General features: G+C 41.8%; 1 non-coding gene across 1 annotated transcript; it reads left to right on the top strand.

Annotated features, from left to right (window-relative positions):
* Positions 1–431: 431 nt before the first annotated feature.
* On the top strand, positions 432–537 carry LOC141650114 (small nucleolar RNA R71). Its single transcript, XR_012546172.1, has one exon. It is a non-coding gene; the product is annotated as a small nucleolar RNA R71 (small nucleolar RNA).
* Positions 538–19,224: the final 18,687 nt, after the last annotated feature.

Here is a 19,224-nt window from a genome sequence, read left to right as displayed (position 1 = left end):
CGTGGTTGTTATAATAGGAACCCCCTCCTTGTCTGTATTGTTGAAAAGCAAGGACCTGTTCCTTCTCCGTAAGACAGCCAACAACAGTGTGACCGTCGTTGCTCCCACACCTCTCACATGTGACAGTCTCCCCTCTAGTAAGCAAATGGACCGTCCGAGGCTCCCCAACAGAATGCAGCTCTAACTTATCAAATCTAGCATTCATGGCTTCCAGCTGAGCCACAACTTGCTTATCGACTGCATGAACTGTTCTAATACCATCCCTTGGGTTCCCATACTCAGCACAGTGGGTCGCCATCTCTTCAATAAGAGCCTATCCCTTATCATCGTCTGTGTTCTTTTGGAATCTTCTGTTGGATGATGCATCAAGTATGGCTATTTGATCATCGTATAGCCCATTATAGAACTGATTGGACAGGAACCACGGATCAAAACCATGGTGAGGAATAGACCTCACCAACCTCTTGAAACGGCACCATGCTTCATAGAAAGTTTCATCAGGTGCTTGCTTGAAACTGGTAATCTTGGCCCTCAGCTGATTAGTGCACTGCGGAGGGAAATATCTCTTATAAAAAGCAAGATCAAGGGTCTCCCAGTCTGTGACCCCTGCGGCCGTGCGGTCCAAATCAGTCAGCCACTCCCTGGCCGAGTAAGTCAAAGAAAAAGGAAACAGAACCTCCTTAATCTTGTTTTAAGTTACCCCCTTTGTGGCGGGGATAGTAGAACAGTAGTCCGTAAAGACATCCATATGCTTCCTCGGGTCTTCACCTGCCACACCTCTAAAGATATTTCTCTCCACCAGATTGATATAGGACGGATGGATGTCAAATGTATTCCCATCCTCAGTCTGGAGATTGAAAACTTTAGGAATAGATGATGCTTTAGGCTCCGAGTGACTAGCAATGTTCGGCATCTTTACTAGTTGGTTTACAGAACTGAAAGTGTCTTCTTCAAAAGATGGATTTTCTGTAAAAAGGAAATGCTGAAGTTCGAGTTCGAAAGTACTCAAGTCTTCTTTTCGTGATTCTCTTTGCAGACGGAGTCTATGCCTGAACAGTCTCTCTGGTTCAGAATAAGCTGAAACTAACTCAAACCTGTCTGACCTGGGCATACACAACACTGAAAGAAAATAAATAAGAACTGTCTTAAGGAATAAAAATTCTCTGAGACGAATAAAATAAACGAAACAAAGACAGATAGGGCAATTGCCTCCCCGGCAACGGCGCCAAAATTTGACAGGGTTGTCGTATACCTATCAAAAATAACTAACTAAACTAACTATATAGCTAGGGAAGTCAGGTCGATCTCCTCAGGGAGGCAAGATATCTGTAAGAGTCTATCTATTTGGTCACAACTAGGGGGGTTTTGTAATTGGTTTTCTAAACTAAAAGTGCAAAAGGAAGAGAAGCAAGGAAAGAGCAATAAAGGCAGAAAATGAGATTAAACTAGCAATAGAGAGGGATCATGTCAGGATTTCGGTTCACTACGGTAGTCCAGTGACTCAACTGTAAACAACTTAGATGAATTACTGCGAGACTGATAGGGAAAGGTCCTTCCGGTCCACTTTCTATCCTAAATTACCACTAACTTAACTTCCGTCCTCGTCAGGGTAGTCTACTGTTCATAGCAGGTCTATTTAGTCCAATCTTCCGATCCAGGATTAAATTTAACCAGATTAAAAAGGTGACTCAGAAGCGTGCACTCAACTAAGTCGGTAAATACAGTTATATTGCTATGAGGACAGATTCTCACGAACAATTCATCTAATCTATTCACTATATCGTAACATTTCTACCGTAGATTCCCTAATACTAACATGAAATAGATTAGCTACTCATGCTATTAATACTGTCAATACTAATAACAAATAAATAACTAATATTAAACATGATGAGACATTAATAAAATTGCATAAAAGGTAATTAGGGCAGAGAATTAAATGAGGTAAAACAAACAATTAAAGTAAATGAAAGAGAGATTAATATTGAAAAGGGAGAAAGAGATTACAATTGCAAGAATCTGGCGTAAAGAACAAACAAATCCAAGCGAGAAAATCCGAAAGCAAAAGTTACAGTGAAGAAGAAAAAGTAACGCAGTCTTGAGAGTGAAAGATGAATAATAGATAAAAACTTGGATAGAATCGATACTAATGACCTAGTTATTATGCGCTTAAATAGAAAAACTACTAAGTCCATAAGCTAAAACACGTTCACGGACTAATTAAAACCCACGACAGCTAAAACCACTCGATCGAGTAGTCTGAAACCACTCGATGGAGCATTTCTCCAAATAATCTACTCGGTCGAGTAGAATTGTTACTCGATCGAGTAACTCGTAATTCCAGCACTTCTTGATCGAGTAAAATATTACTTGATCGACCAACCAATGCCATATAAACCACTCGATCGAGTGATAAAACAGCTCAATCGAGTATTCTTCTTCCAAAATAGCTCAAACTTGTAACCGACTGCCTCGTAGACCGTTCCTTCACGCATCCTAATGCAAGATCTCACTCTGAAAAATCACGTCTCCTCAAAATGCATGCAAAAAGGGACGAAAATGGTACGATTCCACTACTTTCGCGTTCATTTCTACAAAATGGACAAAACGAAGCAAAGTAGCCAATTCGGGGCAAAATGCAATATAGACAGTACGAAAGTACATAGAAATACGTGCTAAAATAGGCTAAAAAGACTATACAAAATGCACGTATCAAGCTCCACCTCCTTGCACTGCGGAGCAGAGAGCTCGTATGTGGCTCTGGTGGTTCTTGTCTTCACTCTACCTTGGAGACAAGGGGGAGAGGCTGTCGACGAAGCTTCTTCCTTTTCTTTCTGACTTGAGTGACTTAGGTCATTGGGACTGGGTCACTCCTGGCTTTGCGGTCCTCACCCACTATATGTGGGCCATGGTTCGTCCCGAGCTGGTGGAGAAGGGGACTTCTCCTGCTACTGCTGGCCTTAGACTGTTGTTGGAGGTATGAACCTTCATTTCGTATCATAAAAGATCATTCCTTTTCCGTTATTGAAACACGAAAGATCGTCATTGATTATCTTGTTTTGCAGGCGTGGGTGTACTCCTACTTTCCGAGCTTCGTTCCCAAGAGGATGGAGCCGAGGGCGAGAGCTTATCCCATTGTGAGGGATTGGGTGATGTGTCGGAAGAAGAGCCAGCGTTCTTCTTACGACGTCTGTCGACGGGGCGTGAACGCCCTGCAGCTGGGTGGCGTAAGTATCTTTTACTCACTTTCCTTTGTTTGTTGCTTCATCATTTCTTTCAGAAACGATCATAAGAATGACCTTTTATTGTTTTGTCTTAGTGGGTGCCCAGGCCTTGGGTGGACTACGGTGACGTCCCGCCTTTTGTGGTTGAGGTCCTTCGACCTAGGAACTCGAGCCGGTTGCTGCTGAGGACGTCTATGGGTCCCGTCTGGTACTTAGGCGAGCGTTTGACTCGCCAGTGCTCTCGAGATGTATGCACAGTCCCCATCGATCCTCCTCGGACGATGTTTAGGGAGCCTTCCGATGCTGAGAGGGAGGCTGACCTGGCAGACGTCGGCGATGACGCTCCCCTTCTTCTCGACGAGGACTACTCTGCGTTCACTTACTGGAGGTTGGCGTACTGGCCGGTCGTGGTAAGTGCTTCACTTTCCTTGCCGAGTTAATTTGAAAAAATGATGAATGATCATCGATTAGTGGAAACCATTTGGCTTTTGTAGGAGGTTGAGGCGGCGGGCGTCGAGCCCGCAGCGTACCCTGAGACCATCAAGTACACAGATGCGGCGGGGATGACGACGATCTCCGAGCTTTGCGATTTTGGCAAGGAGGTGACAGATGCTGGCATGGACGAGTGGCAGCATATGATTCGGAGGGTAAGTTCCCTGACTTGATTAGCTTTTGTATAAGAATGCATTTGTTTAATTTTGTCCAATCATTGAGAATCCTTGTTTATTGAAATGCAGGTAGCGCCATCTCGGTTCGAGGCTTTGTGGAGGGTAGCCAACCGGCTACGGGCTACTACCGTCAAGGCACTTGCTGGCGGTCGAGGACGTCAGGTATGAATCTTCTGTTTACTTCATTTTTGAATTTTCTAACTTTCTTTATGTTTGAAATGATTGACATGAGCCAATCCTTTGTTATTTGCAGATGGAGCGCGACCTGGAGCGGGAGCTGGCGCAGTCCTAGGAGGAGACGGCTCGCCTATTGAGGGAGTTGGAGGTGCGCGACGCCGAGATCGTTGCTCTCGAGGCGAGAGTTACTGGGTTAGGCGCCGACCAGCAGTAGTTTGTTTTTGTTTTTGTTGCTTTTGTTGGCTGTACCGTACATACTTTTGTACATTTTAGGATTTTCAATTTGGACTTTCGAACTGCGTTTCAGGCACGAGCCCCCAGTTTGGTGTACATATCTCCTTTTGGTTGTATATATGACGGCCTGAGTGCCTTTGCTGCTGGGTTGTCTTGCTTGTTCCTACAGGTTAGCTTTGAAAAGGTTTGGTAGATGACGGTTTATGACGTCATGCTGCCGAAATTTACATAGAAATTGCACATAAAACACGTATTTGTACACATGGCCTAATTATCGCAAGAAAAGACTCGGAAAAAATGCAAACAAAAGTTGCCGAAAAACAAAAATGCAAAAAAGTTGTCGAAAATGACCAGACGGTTGGGAGGGCTACCCCCTAAAAAAATGAAAATAGAAACGTATAAGTTTGAAATGAAATATGAAACGGGAGTGAAATGATTCCCCCAAAAAGAAAAATCAAAAAGAAAATGGGTAGGTTTGAAAATAAATAGTTAAATTGGTGAAATGATTCCCCAAAAAGAAAAAATAAAAAAAAGAAATGGGTAAGTGTGCTTGTTTGACGAAAATGCCGATTTTGCCTCAAAAAGCGTGCCCGTAAGATTAGGAAACTCGAAATATGGTAATTCGACGGGATTGCCAAAAATAATATCCTATACGAATAGGAAATTATGTTTAAGGAATTAGGAAAGATCCAACGCGGAAAATCACAGAAATATCTCTGAGGAATAGGCGCAGCATGAGCTGCGTCCCTTCGAAGAGGCGCAGCACGTGCTACGCCATTTCCCAGTGTGTCCGTTCTGACGGATTTTAGGAAACAGCTTTTAGTATAAATATAGACGTCGATGGAGATTTTATTCACATAATTCTTCCGTCTTTCTTCCGTCTATTACATAAAACTCTCTAATTAATCATACAACATGGATGCTTTAGAAATCCGTCTCAAAGAATGGACAAACGAATTCACAAATGTGGAGAAACATGATATGGGTGCCTACAACTTTGGATCGATTTTGAGCTTGAAACTAGTTAAGGTTGTTAAACCATTCTTGGATGCTTGTCTTGAGTATTGGGACCCTAATTTCCACGTGTTTGCCTTCCCTGGAGGCGACATCTGTCCGTTTCCCGAAGAAATTGCTGCAATTTGTGGATGGGACCTAGAACATATGCCTGTTATACCCTCTACTTCTCAAGGGTATAAAAACAAGTTTAGGGATTTGCTTGGATTGACAAGAACCGAGGTTGACCGTCTTGTGACCTCAAAAGGAGTTTGAATGCTTGATTTTATCGATCGGTTCATAAATAAGGTAGACCCTTCTGTCTCCCATGTTGCGAGGCGTAGGGCGTTCAGATTTTGCCTATTGCATGGTTATGTCCTCAAAGGGCATGTTGACGAGGAGATGAGAGGTGATCCTTGCTATCTGAGTTTAATTGAACAAATAGAGTTGCGCAGGAGCCCAGCTTGCCTATGTTTAGGAGAGATCCTATTGGGATTGGATAACAGGAAAGTCAACCGCGACCTTCCTTATTTAGGAAGTCCCATCATCTTGCAGGTAAAAGAATACAACGTTCTTTTTTCTTTTGTTTCGTTCGTTTTCTCTTTTTTCTCTTTTTCGTTTTTTTTTTTGGATACTAATACCTGCTTGGTAGGTCTGGCTTATGGAGCGTCTGCGGCTGATCGAGCCCCCAGTTAATGTTCCTGCTTACCATGCTCGCTCGATTGCAATGAGGACCGGGCTTAATATGGTGGACTTCACTCGGGTTTTGCAACTATTGGGAGAACAAGTTGAAGAATGAGGATGGTCCCCTGATCAGATGGATTGGACCATGGTGGCATCTCAAGTCTGTTACTGGAGTATCGTCTCTGGATCCTACTCGGTCGGTGCGCATTCCTAGCTTGGAATTTATGATACGCATCTTCCCAGAGAGACTGATGAGGCATGTTGGCTTGAAGCAGATGATTCCTAAGCTTGATACTGTTCCTCAGACTGTCGTGGCAATCACTACTGAGAGTCGATGAGAGTGGGCCCTCAAATAGGCTCAGAGAAACATGCGGTTCCTAAACTCTTCGGTTAGTGCATTATGGGTATCGGATTCCTACTTGCAGTGGAGGAAGGCGACTACTCCAGAGGAGCGTGAGAGGCTAAGGAAGCGCGAGCCTGTTGATTACAAGGTTCGTGATGTAGCGAAGGAGAAAGAGAAGTACTTGACCGAAGGAGAGGAAGAAGCCGAATTCCGAGTTGTTCATCCGTCGAAGAAATCGAAGACCTCTCCTGTCGTCGCAAAGGTGGTTGATAGGAATGACAAGACTAGACCGCGAGAGAGACCGTTGGTGATTAAGTCCGAGATAGCGCAGGAGCGCGCGACTCGTGGTCGAGATAAGAAATATGACAGAAATGACAAAGGCAAGAGGAGGATGGAAGAATAGCCTAAGTCTTAGTATTATTTATTATTATTATTATTATTATTATTATTATTATTATTATTATTATTATTATTATTATTATTATTATTATTATTATTATTATTATTATTATTATTATTATTATTATTATTATTATTATTATTATTATTATTATTATTATTATTATTTGTAATAAAATAGTGGGGTTTTTTGAATCCTAACCTATTTATTTTAGCATTATTTTTATTATGTGGCGTATTATTATTATTATGGAAGGAAATGAATAAAAGATTAATTGGTTATGAAACCGTCGTGATTTTCTTTTATTATTCTTATCGAATTCCAAATGCATATGCAAATGTCTTTCTATTCACATTTAAAAATAATGCGTTGTGTCCTGTGAAGGATTGCCTACGTATTCATTTTAAAAATGAAATCAAACCCTTGCGTGTAGTTCAAGTAAATGTAAAAGAATAATTGTTCTAAGCAAGAGCTTGTAATGAACTAGAAAATGAGCATGAGCTTTACTTACTCCTAAAGCACAATTCAGTTTATTTGATGATGTGAGGATGACGATTTGTCAAAATGCAAGAGCAAAGTGACAGAAGCTTTATTTCAGCTGGCCAGGGGCCGTTTTTATTTCGTGCCACATGAGCGACATGTGATGTTACGCGAGGCGCGTTTTGTTCCTATTCTAGGCATAATATCGTTTCAGTTGGTCGAGATTAGTTGGGTTGGCAAATTTATTCCCATCTAGGTCTGTGTTTCTAACCGCACCCCCCGGGAGTATGGACTTGACCAGGAATGGTCCGGCCCAGTTGGGTTTGAACTTTCCTCGTGGATCGACAGGTAAAAGAGTTCTAATTGATTTGAGGACTAAGTCTCCCTCTTTGACGTTCCTAGGCTTAACCCTTTTGTTGAAGGATCATTTGATACATGCCTGATATGTTTGAACATTATGTAATGCACGCAATCTTCGCTCATCCAGGAGGATGAGTTCTTCATATCTATCTCTCTTCCAATCAGCTTCTGGAATTTGACTTTCGAGTAGAATATGCAAGGATGGGATTTCTAGCTCGACTGGTTGCAAGGCTTCTATGCCGTAAGTCAAATAAAAAGGAGTGGCCCTAGTGGGTGTTCTAACGGATATGCGATATCCCCATAAGTCGAATGGTATCTTGCTTGGCCAATCTCGATAATTGTCAATCACTTTCTTGAGGATTGTGACAACGTTTTTGTTTGCTGCCTCTACTGCGCCATTAGTTTGTGGTCTATATGGCGAGGAATGGTGGTGTTTGATCTTATACTTGGCTAGCAATTGTTCAGTCTTAGCCTGGAAATGTGACCCATTTTCACTGATGATCTCATGTGGGCAACCGTATCGACAGATGATATTGGTTTGTATGAACTTTGCCACGTTCTTGGCTGTGAGACTAGTGTAAGAAGCCGCTTCTACCCATTTGGTGAAATAATCGATTGCTACCAGAATAAAACAGTGACCTTCTGTTCCGTCTGGGGTGATGTTCCCGATGATGTCGATTCCCCAAGCGGAAAATGGCCAAGGAGACGTCATGGTGTAGAGCATCGAAGGAGGGACATGTTGCACATTCCCGAATATTTGGCAGTTGTGGCAATGTCTGACATATTTGATGCAATCGGATTCCATCGTGGTCCAGTAATATCCCAAACGTGTGATTTTCTTTGCCATCATTGGTCCACTCATGTGAGGGCCGCACTCTCCATCATGGACTTCTTCCATCACTTTCTGTGCCTGTGAACGATCAAGGCAACGCAAGACTACACCAAGAGGTGTTCTTTTATACAACTCTCCTTGCATGAGGACGTACTGGGAGGCTAGTAAGCGTATAGCACGTTGCCCCCTCTTATCTATATCTGGTGGATAGGTGCCATTGAGTTTGAAGTTCAAAATTGCTTGGAACCAAGGTTCCTCCGGGTTTTCGTCTTCATCTGTAATTTGGTGCACATAAGCTGGTTCTGACCATCGTTCAATGCATAAAGGCATTTCTACCATATTATCCGGCATATTAATCAAAGATGCAAGTTTTGCAAGAGCATCTGCAAATTGATTTTCTTCTCAAGGTAGGTGTAGGTAAGTTACTTGATCGAAGAATTGGGCAACTTAGTCTATCCTGGCTTGATAGGGTGCTAGGCTTTCACTCCAAATTTTCCAAGACCCCATAATTTGGTTTATGATCAAGGATGAATCTCCATGTACTCGAAGATTCTTGATACCTAAACCTACTGCCGCTTGTAGCCTAAGAGGCAAGCTACCTATTCTGCTGCGTTATTTGTCACCTCGAAGTCGAGTTTGACAGAGAATGGTGTATTCTCACCTTCAGGAGAAATGAGCAACACTCTTATTCCAAATCTTCTTAAGTTCGACGCTCCATCAAAATAAAGGTCCCAAGAATCTACATCGGTTTGGAGTATATCTTCATCCGGAAACGACCAGGTGTCTATTGTTTGTGTATCATTGATGGGATTTTCTGCGAAGAACTCGGCAACAGCGCGTCCTTTTATAACTTTCAGAGGTACATATTTGAGATCGAACTCTGAGAGCATCAAAGTCCATGTCGCTAGACGTCCATTGAGAACGGGTTTTTCGAAGAGGTATTTGACAGGATCCATTTTGGAGTATATTTTGACGAAATAACTAAGCATGTAATGGCGTAGCTTCTTCGTTGCCCACACAAGAGCGAGGCATGTCTTTTCGAGTGGTGTGTACTTGCACTCGTACTCCAAGAACTTCTTACTAAGGTAGTAGATAGCTCTTTCTTCTTTTCACACGGTTTGTGCTAGCATAGCTCCCATGGCTATTTCGGTTACTGTGAGATATAAACCAAGAGGTTGATCTCGTTGGGGTGGCATGAGCACTGGTGGTTTGGCTAGTATCTCCTTGATTCGATCGAACTCCTTTTGACAGTCGTCATCCCACATGGTGTGATCTGTTTTCTTTAGCTTTTTGAAGATAGGTTCATAGATCATGGTGAGTTTCGATATGAATCGACTTATGTATTGCACCTTGGACAAGAATCCTCTAAATTGCTTCTCTGTTTGAGGTTGCGGCATTTCGGTTAGAGCTTTGATTTTGGAAGGGTCGATTTCTATTCCTTGTTGGCTAACGACATATCCCAGGAGTTTGCCGGATGTTACTCCAAATGCACATTTCTGAGGATTAAGCCTCATGTTGTACTTTCGTAGTATTGAGAAGAATTTGCGAATGTTATTAATGTGACCTTCTCTATCCTTGGACTTGACAATCATATCGTTATGTAGTAGTCTAGTTGCGGTGCGTTGATACGTAGCTCCAGCATTGATTAACCGAAACATCATAACCGTGTAGCAATAGGTGCCCCATTGTGTGACGAAGGCGGTCTTGTGCATGTCTTATATGGCCATCTTGATTTGATTATATCCCGCGTATCCATCCATGAAGGATAACAACGTGTGGTCTGTTGTATTATCCACCAATATGTCGATATGTGGTAGAGGAAAGTCGTCCTTGGGACTCGATTTGTTTAAGTTTCTGAAATCAACACAAACATGGATTCTCCCATCCTTTTTGTGTACGGGTACTATGTTGGCTACCCATTCTGAGTACTCAGATACTTTGATGAACCCGGCTTTAAATTGCTTATCGACTTCTTCTTTGATCTTAAGATCCCATTCTGTCCTCATTCAACGAAGCTTTTGTTTTACGGGTTTGAAACCTGGTTTGATTGGGATTTTGTGCTCTGCGATATCCATGTAGATCCCTAGCATGTCTTTGTAGGACCAAGCAAAAACGTCTTTGAACTCGTGTAGGAGGTCTATAAAACTGGCCCTTTTAGTGGAGCTCAAGGTCGTCCTTATCCTAAGTTCTTTGGGTTCTAGTTCGGTTCCTACGTTGATGGGTTCGGTGTTCTCTATAACTGGTCCCTCTTCCCCTTCTTGTTGTATTTCTTTAGCTATGTAGGGAGGTATTTCGATTGAGTCTGGGTCTGGGTCATCCTCATTATCATCGTAAACAGAATCGCATTCAGAATAACACAAAGAGTAAGCAGAATCTGATTTATTCATATTAAAATTTGAAAAGAGTTGAAACAAAGAAGCCATCTGGTCAGTAGTCAATGGCGGTAAAGGGACAGCTATCGGGACATTTCCCAAACTACTGTTACTACTCGATGTTAAGCTAGGAGAAACAAGGGGAGTGGGAGTAACGACAGGAGGAGACTCTCTAGGGACTTCTCTAGACTCGACTCTGATTCCGACTCTGACTCTGACTCGAATTCGTTGTCTTCTGGTTCTCCATTGAACATCTCTCCTTATCCAGTGGTGAGCTTGAAGAGTCTTCCTTGGTTATTCGTCCACTTGATCGACTTTCTCCATTCTTTCTGCTGATTCGAACTGGTTTCTGTGATCAATGCGATAGGGTTGAAGTGATTGTCTTGAAGTATCATGGTAATGATCTCATCCTGCGCGGCTCTAACGAATCGATCTTCTCCAAAACGTAAGCTAACAGCTTTTTCGTCTAAGCAAGGTGCTTGACGAGTTTTGACGGTAGGAACCGTTTCCGTAGGAATAAAGTATCAATCGTGAAAGATCTCGATTCCCGCTAGTTGCTTTCCTATGTAGTGCCAAGGCTCGGGAAACCCGTGAAAGCGTTCTTGACTCCCTTCTCTAACGAAGTATCCATTTAGGGTAGGGAGATAGGGTTGTATTTGGATTCTCACATTCTTGCAGTTTTTGAATTGAGTGAGCATCTCTAGAGCTTCTTCCTTGGTGGGTTTGTATCCTAATCCTAGTGGTATCCTTTGTGAGTTACCTTCTTTGCAAGGTGCAAAGGTATTTCTTTGGACAGGATTCAATGGCATTCTCGGGAAGTATCCCTGAGATTTGAGCATATGGTTGACAACTAAGTTAGAGTAGGGATCGAAGTACAAAGGTGCCAACTCACTCTCTACAAGGTTTATGCTATGGAATCCCCCAATTTCATATACTGGATCTGCGATTACTTGGTTGCTTGACCTCTTTTCTATTACCGCCTTGATGGGTGACGAAGTGATCGTCACCACTTTACCATCTAGTGGGATCTTGATTTTCTGGTGGAGGGTGGATGTTACTGCTTTGGAAGCATGAATCCAAGATCTTCCCAGAAGTATGTTGAAGGATACTTCGATGTCCACTATTTGGAAGTTAAACTTTCGCTCGATCGGCCCTATCGCTATGCTAAGGTTAACTAGTCCTACCACTTTTCGTCGTGTACCATCATATGCGCGAACACCTTGATTGGTAGGAGTCCAATCCGACTCTTTCATGCCTAATTTGTATGCTGTTTTCAATGGTATGACGTTGACCGCCGAGCCATCGTCTACCAAAGTCATTGGCACATTCTTCTGTAAGCAAATAACAATAATGTATAGAGCCAAGTTGTGACTAGCTCCGAAAGGTGGCAAATCTTCATCCGAGAAAGTAACTGGGTTACTTAACTTAGTTGAATCTTAGAAGACCAAGTTGACTACGTCATCAGGTGTGGAGTTATATTGCACGTTTAATTTGGCCAAGGCTTGCAGTATAGCTTGGCGATGTGGGAATGAGCTTGTAACTAGTCGCCAGACTGAAAGATCAGCCTTTGTTTTCTATAGTTGTTTTAGTAAATGGTTAGTAGAGGTATCCTCGCTATCATTTGGTGTGACAACGTTGGTATTGGTGATTGGACCATTTTCTATGGGACTATTTTGAGAAACATTTTGATATGGACGCCCCGAACGAGTAAGGTGGTCTATATCTTGGTCCTCATTGTTTTGAACTATTTCCTCAGTGATTTTGACTAGGTAGTGTTCGGTGAGGTATTCATCTTCATCATCATCGGCCCACACTCCATTGATAGTAGCGAGTTCTCTCAACCTTATGATTTCGGCTTCTAAGTGGATGATTTGGTCGATTATCTCATCGACCACGGCTACTACCTCTTTCATTGTAGCATTTTGAGAGAGAGTTAGTGGCGCACGTTCTTTAGGTGTTGTACTTGGATTACGTAGGGTGGCCACTATGTTGGGGTTGGTGTCCTTAACAGTTAGTGCAAGGACTTATAAACCTCTCAAAGGATCAAAGGGCATACTTTTGGTATTATTATCAGTTGATCCACGTTTATCAATAACGGTTGGCTTGCTAGATAAGTTTGACGTTATTGTCATACAGATGGCGGTGATCAACTGGTCCCTAAAAGTCACACCTATAGGATACGTTTGAGAGACGTGACATTATGAAAATACAGTCATGTAGATGCCAATTTTGACTAACCAGTTAGTCTGAGTTATTTGACTAATATTTAGTCAAAATGTGATGTTGAGATATGTTATTTAATACGGATTAAATAATAATGGCTAAGACGAATTAAACGGTTAATTCGTAAAATTGAATATAAGCGTTTTATATTTAATTAAATGTATATTGAATATAATTATACAATATTGTCTTTGTCGGACATGTATTAATAATTCAACTAATCCGTGTTATTAGTTGATGTTTTAATATCCGATAACCGATGATAGTTTATAATATATACCGCGTCGTATACATTTTAGCCTCGGACCACGAGTTGAACGTAAGGAGAAAACGGAAGCCCATTCCCTCCTTGATCCACTCGGCCAAACCGAGATTAGGAGAACAAAAGGAGAGCTCCTCCTCTTGTTTAACCTAATCATCATTAGTGAAAAAGAATTAGGGTTTTGGAGATTAAGTTTTCTCTGAAACCGAGATCTCACATCTCGAGAAAAACTCACATCAAGTTCTCCCAATATTGCAAGACAATCGGAGAACACGTTCTAGCACAAGGGCATTTCTCGGACGGTCTTGGGTGCAACAATTAGGAGGGAATCTCTGTTGATTTCTGTTCTTTACGCCGTGCATCAAAGGACCCGAGGTTGATTCTTTATCTTTATCGTTTCATTGTTGTATTTCGTTTATGACCATATTTCACATGTTAAATTTACGTTATAGTCCTAAATTTAAAGGGTCTTATACGGATATTACCCCACAAGTGGTATCAGAGCGAGGCCACGTAAATTTTTCTTTGTGATTTTTCATCAAACGATCTCGAAACGATTTTTATTGTCTTGAAATTCGTGCGGCAGCAGCGTTTTTATCCTCTCGGCAGGAATTTTTTTGGCTGTTGCAATTTTTTTTTTTTGATACCGTGACATGTTTTACACGGTTATATCATCTTGTTTTCGATTTGTTTTCATGCATATTGTTGTTTTATACGGAGATTATAACAATATGTCAAGTTTTATCAAATTGTTAAATTGTTTTGATGCGGTTTTGATCAAAATTGAATTTGGTTTTGTGTTCACAAACTGTTTTCACGAGGGTTTTAAGTTTTCAGAACTTGTTTGGTCTCGATCGAATGGATTTCTACTCGATCGAGAGCTTTTTCTGTCTTGTTTTTGTTCGATCGAGTCCTTGCAGTACTCGATCGACCCCTGTTTAAAACCCCACTGCTCGATCGAGAAGCCCTCGTACTCGATCGAGCAGATTAGCTGATAAAAGCTCTCGATCGACCTCCAGTACTGTCGATCGAGTACTTTCTGATTAGCTTACCTCTCGATCGACTAGCAGTTCAGTCGATCGAGCCCTTTTGTTCCTCGATCGAGCACTAATGTCCCTGGATCGAGTGATTTTTGGTTTGGCAGCTTTGAAAATTTATTCTTTTGTTTTAAATTTTCTTTTGGCCTTAATATGTACTTTATACGGGTATTGTACACTCGCTATGATTGTGAAACGGTTCACACACGTACCATTAAGTTATTTTAAAGCGTATTTAAAGTAACGGACTGTATTAGATTAAAATTAAATTGATAGAAGCGGTTTTATCACATGAATTTTAATCATTAATTGGTGGTTTGGATAAATTTAACATAATTACGGAATTATGTCACGAATAAATTTAATTTTTAGTTGATGCATTTTATTTATCGTTAATTATGAATGTTTTTGAATGCTTTTTATTACGTATTTATTTATTTATTTTGCAAACAGTTGTAACCTAGTGTGGCCTTAGTAGAACGTGTTACCGTAATGATGGAACACGGTCTTGGTTGTATTTTGAGATCTCGTATCTCCGTTTTGGATTTTTCACTTGTAATTACAGTTTTAATTAGAATGTAAATAGGTTTATATTTGTAATTTTAAATTGTAATTTTTTGAGAAGACCAAAGATGAAGATCGGATGCTCACTCCCGCTACATGGATCAAGATGGAACATCAAGACAAGCTTGTCGGGTCCAACGGTGGATTCCAAAGTTGTTTTATGTTTTATTTTACTAGGATAGGCCACACTAGGAATTTTTTATTTACGCATTGCATTCTTTTTATTTATTTTCGTAACGATAATATGCATCATATTCCGCCTAAAACCCAAACCACCTAATTATTGCATGAAAACTGACACATATAGAGGTCACGAGTTAGTTTTCTTTTGACATTCTCATGTCACACGATCATGCTAAGCCATCACCTAAATTGATTCATTCACGCAGACGCTAGTTATTCGTTCACTTAAAATGAATTATAATTAAGTTGATGGGATCTTCCTCGTATAAACCAAAATTGAGAACGGTCTTTATAGGTCAAACTCCAATGAGTCCCTTCTTCGTCGGTAGGCATAATATGACCCCTTCTACGTCGGGTAAGTTGGAACCGATTGACCTATTTTATCTCAACACTATGGTCACTCGTACGATCCTGTGATTATGGTGGACTATAGATAGGATTTACGGAAATCTATCGACCAAGAGTTCTTACGGAAGAATTAGCTAAACAGTTGGCTTATCAATTTACGGAAATTGAGTCTTGGGATCACTTGTATTATTCTTGAGGGAGATCAATTATACAAGTGCAATGAGTCTACATGATTAAAATGAATTTTAATAGACTTAAATCACCTCGATGAGTTGCTTATTTCGTTTTTGTTTTTCTTTCTTTTTCAGTGTAGATCACGTTTTTTTAAACTGCTAATAACAAATGGCTGGTTCTACTGATAACCCAATGCCAAGTGCCACATTGGACCGTGAGTCCTGGCTTCGGATCTTCATGAATCGGATGAATCGTCTACTCGATCAAGAATGATGGATCAAACTTCGCGGACTGGGAGGCGGCATTACGGAATGCCGCCGCTGCTGACGGGAAGCTCAAATATCTATTAGAGCCCCTCCCGAAACCCAGTCCCACGGCTAGAGCTGCTGAAATCACCAAGTTTAATGATTTCTGTATGGAAGCGGGTGCGATTAAAAACGTACTCATTTTTGCAATGGAACCCAATTTGCAGAAACGCTTCATAGCCCATGGTGCGAACAAGATTTTCACCACGCTTACCAAGGAATTCTCGAAAGCACCGAGAATCGTGACCTATGAGCATACCACTCGCTTCTTTGATGCGAGACTCCGAAGGGCCAACCAGTTAGCCCACACATTCTCGGATGATTGAGAATGTCGAGAAGTCGGAAACCTTTGATTGTAAGATCAGCGAGAACATTGTGATCGACCGCATACTTCACTCACTCCACGATGGTTATTCGCAATTTAGAGCGAATTACTATATGAATGATTTGAAGAAAACTCCCCATGAACTGCACTCCCTCCTCGTACAGACCGAGAAGGACATGAAGTTCAGTGGGAGCATGAAACAGGATGTTCTCGTTGTGACAAACAAGGGAAAGGGTAAGGGCAAAGCTCGTGCAAACCTAGCGAGAGGTAAGGCGAAGTTCAAGAAGTCGGGTTCGGGTAAGAGTGGACTGGTGAGTCGAGCACCTCATCAAGCGCGACAAAGAGCAAGAATGAAAACATGGAGTGCCATCATTGCCACAAGACTGGGCATTGGAGGCGTACATGTCCCGTTTATCATGAGGACTTAAAGGCGGTCGTGTTAAACCCGTTGGTATGTCTTCTTCCTCTTCTACTTTTATTCATATGATTGAGATTAACCACGCAAGTTACGGAACTTGGGTACTTGATACTGGTTGTGGTTCTCATCTGTGTAATCATGTGCAGGGGCTCCGAAACATCGAACCCCTCGTAAAGGGTGAGGTGGACCTGCGTGTTGGGAATGGAGCAAGAGTGGCTGCCGTCTCAAAGGGGACATATGTGATCCAGCTTCCTAGCGGATTTGAGTTGTCATTATATGACTGCTATTATGTACCCAGTCTTTCTAAGAACATTATTTCGGTTTCGCACTTGACAAACTTGGATTTTCATTTGTAATAGAGAATAATACTTGCATTTTCTCATTACACGATATGATTTATGGCAAGGCAGTCTCCATGAACGGAATTTATGTTTTAGATCAGACCACCGAAATATTACACGTAATGAATAAAAGATTAAAGGTTGGTGACAAAGATCAAACGTATCTATGGCACTGCCGTATGGGACACATTAATGAGAAACGCGTGAAACAGCTCATCAAAAATGGAGCTATCTCGGCCTTTGATTTTCAATCATTTGGCACGTGTGAATCATGTCTCATCGGTAAGATGACTCGAATTTCCTTCAAAGGTGTTGGAATGCGCGCTGCTGACCTATTAGGACTCATACACACGGATGTATGTGGCCCTATGTCAATCACCGCACGAGAAGGCTATAGGTATTTCATCACTTTCACGGATGATTTAAGTAGATATGGCTATGTCTACTTAATGAAACATAAAAGTGAATCCTTTGAGAAATTCAAAGAATACCAGAATAGGGTACAGAACCTATTGGGTAGAAAGATTAAAACACTACGTTCAGATCGTGGTGGCGAGTATCTTTCTCACGAGTTTGATCAACACCTAAAGGACTCGTGGGATTGCCTTACGCTTAACTCCACCGGAACACCTCGGTTAAATGGTGTGTCCGAACGGAGAAATCGAACACTACTTGATATGGTTCGATCCATGATGAGTCACACCGTGTTGCCCGACTCATTATGGGGTTATGCTCTTCTCGTCACCGCTCTAATACTTAACCGAAGTCCGTCTAAAGCTGTTGACAAGACTCCATATGAACTATGGAAGGGAACGGTCCCTAACTTGTCCTTTATACGGGTTTGGGGCTGCGAGGCTTATGTCAAATGGAGACACGAGGATAAGCTCGGCCCGCGATCGGTCAAGACATACTTTATAGGTTATCCTAAAGGAACACTTGGTCATTACTTCTATTCGCCAACCGAACAACGTGTTTTTGTTGCGGCTAGTGCGACATTCTTAGAGAAGGAATTTCTCGAGAATGCAAAGAGTGATAGAACCTTCGACCCGTCGGAGATTCCAGAACCAAATACCGAGCAACCATTGGAGGAACCTATTCCTTCAATCCCGGCTGCGGTGAATATTCCCGAGGAACCTAGGAGGTCGGGAAGAGTCTCTATTCCTCCGCACATACATTGGTATGGTCGAGGAACATGACATAGATGACGTTCTACTCTTAACGAGTAGTGAACCCGCAACCTATAAAGGTGCCATGACTAGTTCCGACTCAAAGCTATGGCTTGAGGCCATGCAATCCGAGATGGACTCTATGTATGAGAACAACGTATGGGATCTTGTTGACTTACCTGCTAAGGTTCGTCCCCTTCAATGCAAATGGCTTTACAAGATAAAGCATTCTGTGGAAGGTCAACAAGATATCTATAAAGCACGACTAGTTGCTAAAGGTTTCACCCAAGTGCCAGGTTTGCACTACGATGAAATTTTTGCACCCGTAGTCATGCTGCGTTCCATTCGGATTATCTTAGCGATCGCCGCGTTTCATGACTATGAAATTTGGCAAATGGATGTGAAAACCGCCTTCTTAAACGGCTTTTTGGAGGAAGAGTTGTACATGGTACAACCCGAAGGTTTCATCGATCCACAACATCCTAAGAAAGTATGCAAACTTAAGCATTCCATTTATGGACTTAAGCAAGCATCTCGGAGTTGGAATCATCGCTTCGACCAAGTGATTAAAGAAAATGGATTTACTCGATCGGTCGAGGAACCATGTTTATATATCAAGTCGAGTGGGAGCAAGATTGTTTTCCTAATATTGTATGTTGACGACATACTCCTGATTGGGAATAACATACCTCTCTTAACTTCGGTGAAAGTATAGTTGAAAAACCATTTCCAGATGAAAGATCTGGGAGAGGCGCAAAGAATTCTAGGCATCCGTATCTATCGAGATAGATCACGACGGATGTTATCTCTCGATCGGGAGTCTTACATAGACAAAGTCCTAGAGAGATTCAGCATGACTAACTCCAAGAAGGGGTTTCTTCCTATGGCTCCGGGGTGCATTTGAGCAAATCTCGGGCACCGAGACACCGGAAGAGAAAGAGCGCATGACACGGATTCCTTATGCTTCGGCTATAGGATCAATCATGTATGCCATGATATGCACACGTCCGTACGTGGCATATGCATTGAGTATGACAAGTCGATTCCAACAAAGATCCAGGTGAATCACATTGGTTAGCTGTCAAGAACATTCTTAAGTACCTCCGGAGGA

The sequence above is a fragment of the Silene latifolia genome, chromosome 3, assembly GCF_048544455.1.
Source record: "Silene latifolia isolate original U9 population chromosome 3, ASM4854445v1, whole genome shotgun sequence".
In the NCBI taxonomy this organism is placed as follows: Eukaryota; Viridiplantae; Streptophyta; class Magnoliopsida; order Caryophyllales; family Caryophyllaceae; genus Silene; species Silene latifolia.
Note: the sequence above shows the minus strand (reverse complement) of the source record. Positions and strands in the feature narration are given on the sequence as shown.